The following is an 8,694-nucleotide window of genomic DNA, read 5'->3' as shown; positions in this document are numbered from 1 at the left end:
CTAGAAACACCCAAAAGTGGCAGGAAGAAAATGGTATCCAGAAGTTGCCCTGGCCTAGCCAATCTCCTGACATGAGCCCCATCAAAAACCTTTGGGCCATACTCGACCGGCAAGTCAACAAACAAGAAAAAAAACCAACTTTGAAGAGCGATCTACTCCAAGTTTTGAAGCAAGAGTGGGCGAAAATCCCACAATCTAAAATTGACGAGATGATTCTCACGATACCCCAAAGGATCAACGAACTCCACGAAGCGAAAGGAAGATCTACTAGATATTACTTAAATTATAAATATATCAATTCATGTGAATATGACTGAAAAATTTCATTTTTTTTCTGAAAATGTGGTGTCTATTTACTTGTGACCACGCTGTGTATGTACTAAAAAGTAATAACAGCAAACAAATGAATTCAGTAATTACAAACAACGATTCAATAAATACAAAAACTTACTCAAAACAAACAAGCACACAAGTTCTTACCACACTGTCAAAGCTGTGCACTCAGATAATTTGAAAATATCTACGACATATCAGTTCCATAGGCTCTATTATATTCTTCAATTTGTCAATAAAAATGTAATGTAATATGTACACTTTAAAAATTTTACCTTAGATGGTAATGGGTCCCTTCTGAGTGTAGGCCCCATACAATAGCACCATTGGTGCCATTGTTTATCTATCACTGCCTTGGAGTTCAAATTGGTATGTGATCATTGAATTCCAAATAGCAGTTAACTTCCTTCATTGTAACAGTGCTCATGAGTTATATCCCAATCCTTTTTTCACTGTGGTCTTGATGACTTGTTTTTTTCACATTTTTTTTTATATAATCGTACAATTTTTGTAATCTAACATATATTACTCTATTTCTTTATTAGCTTGAAGATGTTAGATAGTGTGAATAACTAGAAATGCTTTTCAACTTACTCTATATTTCCAAATTCAAAGGAGCAAATTAAGCAAACAACAAATATGGTGAATATCACACTTGTTAATCATCAAATAAAAAATACACGGCATTCAAAATATAATCATACTATCACATAAACAGTGAATACATTTGAATGGTTGGAAAACTACCTGTGACAACATATGTATAAAATTTGTCTTTGTTAAGTACTAGTTGATGCGCAGTTGTGACTTTATCACAACCACTTAATAGTCAAAGGTACTTGTAGCTAAGTGATACTTTATCAAAGGTACTTGTAGCTAAGTGATACTTCATTAATGAGGAATTTAGAATATGAAGTTGACTTAAGTTTGTTTGTTTGTTTTGGAATTTCGCGCAAAGCTACACGAGGGCTATCTGCGCTAGCCGTCCCTAATTTAGCAGTGTAAGACTAGAGGGAAGGCAGCTAGTCATCACCACCCACCGCCAACTCTTGGGCTACTCTTTTACCAACGAATAGTGGGATTGACCGTCACATTATAACGCCCCCACGGCTGAAAGGGCGAGCATATTTGGTGGTATGCGGATTCGAACCCGCGACCCTCAGATTGTGAGTCGAGCGCCTTATCCACCTGGCCATGCCAGGCACGTTGACTTAAGTAAGCTTCGATTTTTAATATGGGTGAAATGAAGTGATTCAAATGGAAGTTTTCATAGACCAATTTATATAAGAACAGAAAAGTTTAATAGCTATAACCTACAAAACATGCTGTATACATAAAAGTGAGATCACAGTGAATTCTAAAGGTACAAAACATTACATTGTAAAAAAATCATTTTGAATTGTAGAAAAAATAATCGGTTTGACCAAGTAAATAAAGCAATAATAATCTGGTTGTGGTGCGCAGTTGATTTCAGGCATGTAGAGTTTTGCTATCACAGCAGATGTGTCAATTTGTAAGAAAACTATTCAATTTTGAATCTATACTTTTAAATTAAGTGACTTCAGATGATTAATCAGAATGACATCTTCTAAATCAGGAGGAAAGGATTAAAGACTCAGGTTTGTTTTCATTGAAGAACTTAAAAATACTTTTATTTAGTGGCTGATTAAACTTGACAGGAGATTAAATAAACTGATGTTTGGAAGAAGTGGTTGAATTGTGGAATTTTAATGTTTTAAGGAGGAAGTTTAATATTTAAGGTATTAAGTGCTGTTGGATATACAAGACTGTTTAGTGTAAGTGTTATTATTTAGTTTATTTTGTGCTTTAATATTTAATGACTGTTTAGTTTTTAAGACAGTAGTGTTAAATTGAAGATGGATTGTTTTACAAGTGTTAGTTGTGACAGATTTTGTTACTTAACTCTGTACGTTGTGTTTGCAATTACATTGTTGTCTAGGCTTTCCTACTATTGTTGACGTCACGTTATTCGAATATTCGGTATTTTTCTTCTTATCTTAGCTGAGTATTGTTAAATCATCGCGTCGCGTAGTTTGTCGAAAATTCGAGGCCTCAGTGAACAAGATATATGAATATATAAGAGGCTTGCGAGCGCAAGTAAGAAGAAGCAAAGAAAAGTCAAGTCAAGTGAGAAATATTTAGACAGATCTAGACTGAGTGATTTGGCAGTTTAGCTGTGTCGGGCGATTTATAAAGAAGTAACGTGAAGATAGAAAGGAGTTAAGTTAGAAGAAATTAAGTCAGAAAAAGTTTAGTGAAAGAAAAGTTAGAAAACATAAAGTTAGCTGGCGTGTGAGTGATTAGCCACAACAGGCGATATTTTAAAGTTAGTTTCACATTTAATAGAGATAAGGAGAATAATTTGTCTTGTCAAAGGGTGTTCTAAAGTAATTGAACCCGTCTGTGTGGACTTCAACGAAAAAGAGACAATTATTTAAAGTTTGAGATACAACTATGGTAACCCACGGAGTAACATAAATCAATCTATCGCAGATTGTACAGTAAGAAAAAAGTAAAGAAAAATAGTTCATCTTGTCAATTGGATTTTAAAGTAATTGAATCAGCTTGAGTATTTGCAAAATGTAGGTTCTTGAACCGATGAACATTTCAATTATTAGCTTATTCTTCTTTGACTCATTATGAGCAGTCTGTGAAGTAATTTTGACATGTTTCTAGTTATTAGTTGGGTAAATATAATTAGATGTAATGCTCTTGCAATCCTTTGATTCATCAATCTTCCCGGTCTTCATTCTTGATCCAGCTGCTGCACAAAATATTCATCAGTGACATACATTTTTATCTTGGCAACATATTCAATTGGCTTTAGCACGCCATGAGGCTATTAATTCATGGTTTGATGGAATAAGCTGTAAAAGTAAGTCAGAGCCAAATTTCTTTCTTTCTGGCACATATCATAGCTAAATCTAGTCTCCAGTTTCGAATTTATTGTCTTTCACTGTTTTGTCATAAAATCTTTTTTGGTAAATAACCAGTTTTGTTGAGTGTAGATTCATGTGTATTAACTAATACAGACCTCTATCACTTTACATTTTCCTTCAGACACCGTGATATGCATGCTCTGGGAGCTGTTCTTCACGTCTAAACATTAGTATATTTGGCAAATAACCATTCAACTGTTGTTGGTTTTCCTTAAATACTATCATGATGCACGGCAAGTGCTCATCCCAGTTTGATCAGTCATGACATTGTAAGCATATGCTTGACAAGCTGTTTAATCCATTCAGGCAAACAATCAGAATAGTGATGCACCTTCACCACATCTACTCAGCAAAATTTAGTAAATAAACGACTGCAAAAGTTTGCTTCTTAATTCATGTGAATTTCTCCAGGTATTCAGAATCATGTTATCCGCTATTTAATTAATATATCAGTGGTAGAGTGGCTAAAATCAATGGATAAATTTTGGCTCACTCGGTGAAATAATCAATAAAAACCAGTACTTGTTGATCATTATTATCAGCCTCTAAGACTAACTATATCTAAGACAATTTACTGGAATTGAAAACGATAATTCCATACTTGAGTTTTTCTCTGGTATGGTTGTATTTTCCTCTGAGAAGCACACACACACACACAATGTAATGTTTACATCAGTTTTAAATGTCTTGGTACGAACCAAACAAGTACATTTTTTGCTTTTGAACATTGTCTGTAGTGTGTGTGACATCCCTCCAATCTTTACTTTATTAAAATTCAAAATATAATCTGTATCAGAGACCTTGGAACTACTGAATGCAATAAAAGTCGAGAACCATATTTCAAAGGTTCATAGTGGCAACTGATCACAACATTTTGTCTTCGTCATTATTTATGCAAGTGCTAGAAGCTTTGTGCATTCATACTGCATTATTTTATTTGAAGAAGTTGCTTTTCACTTTGGCCAAATTCTCATGGGAAGAATGTTTTTGTGCTTTTAGATACGTTTTGTACAATATCAAATCTTTGGTGCAACTCAGCTATAGTTGCGTTGTAGTCATTGAGAGTTATTACTTGAACAAATGCTTGATAGCGTCAAGCACAGGGTTAGCCCAACCCAGCATCAGATATTACATAACTGCCCATGAGTCTAGTTATTTCAAACAACATGTGCCTTCTCAGCTGACTAGTGGCTGAAGTTCCACTTCGTGTTCCATTGATAGAAAAACACACTTTGTACTTTGGGGACATGGGTGTGTTATACAAGTGACAATTAAATCTCACTATTTGGTCAGAGAAGAGTGTCTTAAAGTTTGTGATGAATCTATAACTAGCTGCCTTCCCTCTAGTTTAGCATTTCAAGATTAGGAACAATTATGTCCAGCTAGTCTTTGTGTACCCTTGTGCAAAACTTCTAAATATAACAACGTGTGATTAATATTGTTATAAGTAATGTTTTGCACATTCTGGAAAACTCTTACATAGCTTAAAAGACATATAAAAGGAGCAGATGGCTCAGATAAACTCTGATGATGAAATGATGCAGTAAAGGATCAAGAGAAAGATATTAAAGGCCATTAGATGAAAATTTTCAGTTGTCTTTCATGAAAGACTGTAGAATCATTATTGTATGTGGCCTTGTACATCTGTAATTTAACAAGTTTGTGAAAAGCTAATGTTTTTTTAGATTTTAATGGCAATTTTTGTATGATATATGAGACTTCATTGTTTAGGAAATGATTACTAAATAGAATGGGTAAGTGACATACAGAGTACACCTGTAAAAAATATATTAAAATTGTTTAAATAAATGTAATTTTAATTTCACAACTTTACCCATCCCCACTCCTATGCCTCTATACCTCCTTATGGCTCAGTGGGTATCTTATAAGGGCTTATAAGCTCAAGTTTAGGGTTCTATCCTCAAAACAGGCATAATACAAATAATCCATTGTGTAGCTTTGTATTTAGCAAAGAAACAAACAAAAGTCCCACTCCTAAAGTTTGTAATGGATGCCCTTATTCCTATGTCACGCACAAAAACAAATTCTGAAGATTTTGTGTAATTCCAACTTTAAACTAATGCTCTGTTTTCTTCAAATACTTAAATACATTATTAGACAACACTTATGAGGTTTTAAACTAAAGATGTTATATTTTTAGTGAGAATAAGCTGTAAAAGTTGAGTTAGTAATAGCTGTTTGAAGTTGGTTCTCCAATTTAATTAAAGGTGTTTTCACGTGATAAGGTACGATCTTCCATTTCAAAAGTTATTCCATTTTGTACTAATAAACAGTCCATTTTATCTCATTTAAACTTGTATTAAGTATCGAAAATACAATACTGTATTTTTTTATCTCATTAAATAATTCATTGGGCTAAAAATAAATGTGTAGAACAGGCTTCATGGTTATTGTGATATTTATCTACATGATAAATCGCATTGTTTCTATCATCTTTCAGATATTATAAGTTTTTTTTTTACTAATAACTAGCCCCAGGGGCGTATCTACGGAAAATAGCGCCTATGGCAAGCACTGAAATTGCGGTCCGATCCAAACATCTGACACCCATCTTTTAGATAACATTACCATAATATCAGCTCAAAAATACAAGTCAAGCTCGTTCATCTTTTAATTAACAAGTTATGGCACTACATGAAAATTATAACTGCACCTTCCTTGCTTTCACTGATGCAAATTGGTCTATGGTGTGCTGAAAGTTAGTTTTTCAGTTTCTTCTATTCCTACACTCAGCGGAGCAAGATCACAGAGTCTGTCAGTCTGCCTTGACCCATGAAGGCTGTCAAATACGAAAGTATTAGTTTTAAGTTGCTCAATGATCTCTCACAGCTGGCGATGGAAACTGCGATGGTTAGCATTATCTGAATAGCAATGCTAAGATTGGGGAAGACGCTCTCATCTCCATACTGAACAATAAATTCGAGAAGCTCTTCAGGTCTTAATATTGGCGCGACTTAATAACAACATTCTGCAATCCAAAATTTATTCATACAGCTGCTGTCCATCAACATTAGAGCTGTACAACTTGCCCAAATTTTCGCACTTCTTCTTTAGGTCGTTACTGTCGGCACCGTAACACAGTCCCTCGACATCGAGAAGGAACCCAAACTTGGCGTCAGTGTCGTGCAAACGAGCGAACCTTTCGCCCATTTCTCTGTGAAGACGGTCGAGTGTTCCCTTCACGACTCTTTCCATTTCCTCCTTGACTGTTAACCCAGCGTCTCTCGAGTTCTCATCAGCCATTCGTTTCTTTCACCTCTGACGTCTTTCAACTTTAATATTCCATTCTTGACAGAGACCAAGTCCTTCTTCGAGTGACTCACTGACCAACACTTCTCTTTCATCATCAAAATGATCTCGGAGGGCTTTCAAATCCAGGGCAACATCGTGGAAGTTCATACTAGAATTCTGCAGCCTCTTTTGTATATGGTCAATGCGAATGAGTACTTTGTTCCAAAATCGTAGCAAAGTCAGAAAATCGTAACTGAACATGCGGTTATACAGCTGCCTTGCGTCATTTCTTGTTTTCACTTGTCTCGTTTTCATTGTCTATCATGTCCTGGAGAACTTGAAGTATCTCCTCAAGGTACTTGTTGACGAGCTTAACTGCTTCTGTCCTTGCACTCCACCTGGTTTCAGACTGCGATTTAACAACCACAGGCACGGCGTTTTTGAGTTTTTCCCAGTGCTGTGTTGAACGAGAGAAGAACACGTAAAAAGCTTCGATGATTCCAAAAAACGTGGCCATCATTGTATCCTGCTTGGCTGCATGTATACCCACCAAGTTGAGTGAGTGATTGTCGCAATTCACAAACACTTCCAAGTTGTTTTCTCACTTATTCTTTGATGTCACTTCTGTGTCCAGCCATCATAGCAGCGTTGTCATAGTACTGTGACCGACAACCTTGTAACTCCATTTCGCCCTTCACTAGCTCTTTCAAGATGTCTTCAACCAAGCCCTCAGCATCTTTCTGTCTTAAGTAATACCCAGATGCACACCCTCAGGGTCTGCTTAGAATGAATGTAAAATTTCAGGTTTCTAGGTTCTTCCTCTTGGAGCTATGGCAGTCACACTGACACGTATGTGCACACACGCATATGCACACAGACACATGTGTGCGTCTGTCTGTCTGTGATTTCTATTTGTAATATAAGGAGTCACTTCATTTCTATGTGTTTTTCTCTAGCTTGCCTCGTTATGCACGCACGTGGATAAGTAATAATACCCGGGTATAAAATTTCAGGTTTCTAGGTACTTTCCTCTTGGAGCTATGATGGTCAAACATACACAGACACGCACGTGAGCACTCGCACGCACGTGGATATGATAAGTAATAATAACCAGATACACACCCTCAGGGCCCATTTAGTACGGGTGCAAAATTTCAGGTTTCTAGGTTCTTTCCACTTGTAGTTATGGTGGTCACATACACACGCATAGACACACCCTTTTATTATTTTTTTTTGTTGTACTGTGTTTATTACTCTGGTGCTGCAGTTTAATTGGTATTCAAGGGCTTATTGCTATGTGTGTTTGATTTTGTATTTTTCTTTTGTTGTTGGCTTTGTTAGCAAAGAGCTACACACAATGGTCTATCTGCGCTGTCCACTCCAGATTTTAGTATTGCAAATCTAGAAACGTTCTGTTGACCCACTGGGCATTGTATTTTGAAAAAGAGCCGGATAACATTTTATCTTATAATTATAAATATCAATGTTAAAAATTAAAAGGTTCTCTTTCTATTTTGTATTTTTGCTTTTATAAAATAACTTTTTTATTTTTATTTCTTTTGACATCAAATGCTCTTATTATAATATTGAAGAGTTTGGTTTGTATTCATAGTATTTTCATTTAATTTGCTATGATAAAGATCTATTTTGTAATTTCCTGATTATAAGATGTTTTGCTTTCTTTTTATACAAAAATGCGTATTCTGTACATTTTGATTTTGGTATCTTTTCTAATTTTATGATTTCATGTCAAACGTTCATCGTGTCTTTTTACTGTGTCTTATTTTCTATATAAAAAAGGCTTATTATGGCTAATGCTAATTTTGTACATAAAAGACTTTGTTTTGTTGTTTTTTTTCATTTTGTTCTTTATGCCAGCCTTTTTATTAGTACCATTGATGTAATATTTTGGAAAGAGTTAACTTCTCTTTTTTCATCTACTACTAAAGAAAGTGTTGTTTTATTTCACAATTTAATGTAATGTTAATGTGAGGGATTTGGAAGCTTTAAAAGTGGAGTGGAGGCCAATTTTTCTTTTAATGTCTTGAAAGCATGCTGGCAAGAAACTGTCCAATCGAACTTCTAGCCTTTTTTGTCAAATAATGTAGTGGAGCAACTATAGTTGCAAAGTCCTTCACAAACGTCCGGT

The sequence above is a fragment of the Limulus polyphemus genome, unplaced genomic scaffold, assembly GCF_000517525.1.
Source record: "Limulus polyphemus unplaced genomic scaffold, Limulus_polyphemus-2.1.2 Scaffold599, whole genome shotgun sequence".
NCBI lineage: Eukaryota > Metazoa > Arthropoda > Merostomata > Xiphosura > Limulidae > Limulus > Limulus polyphemus.
This window is presented reverse-complemented; position numbering follows the sequence as displayed.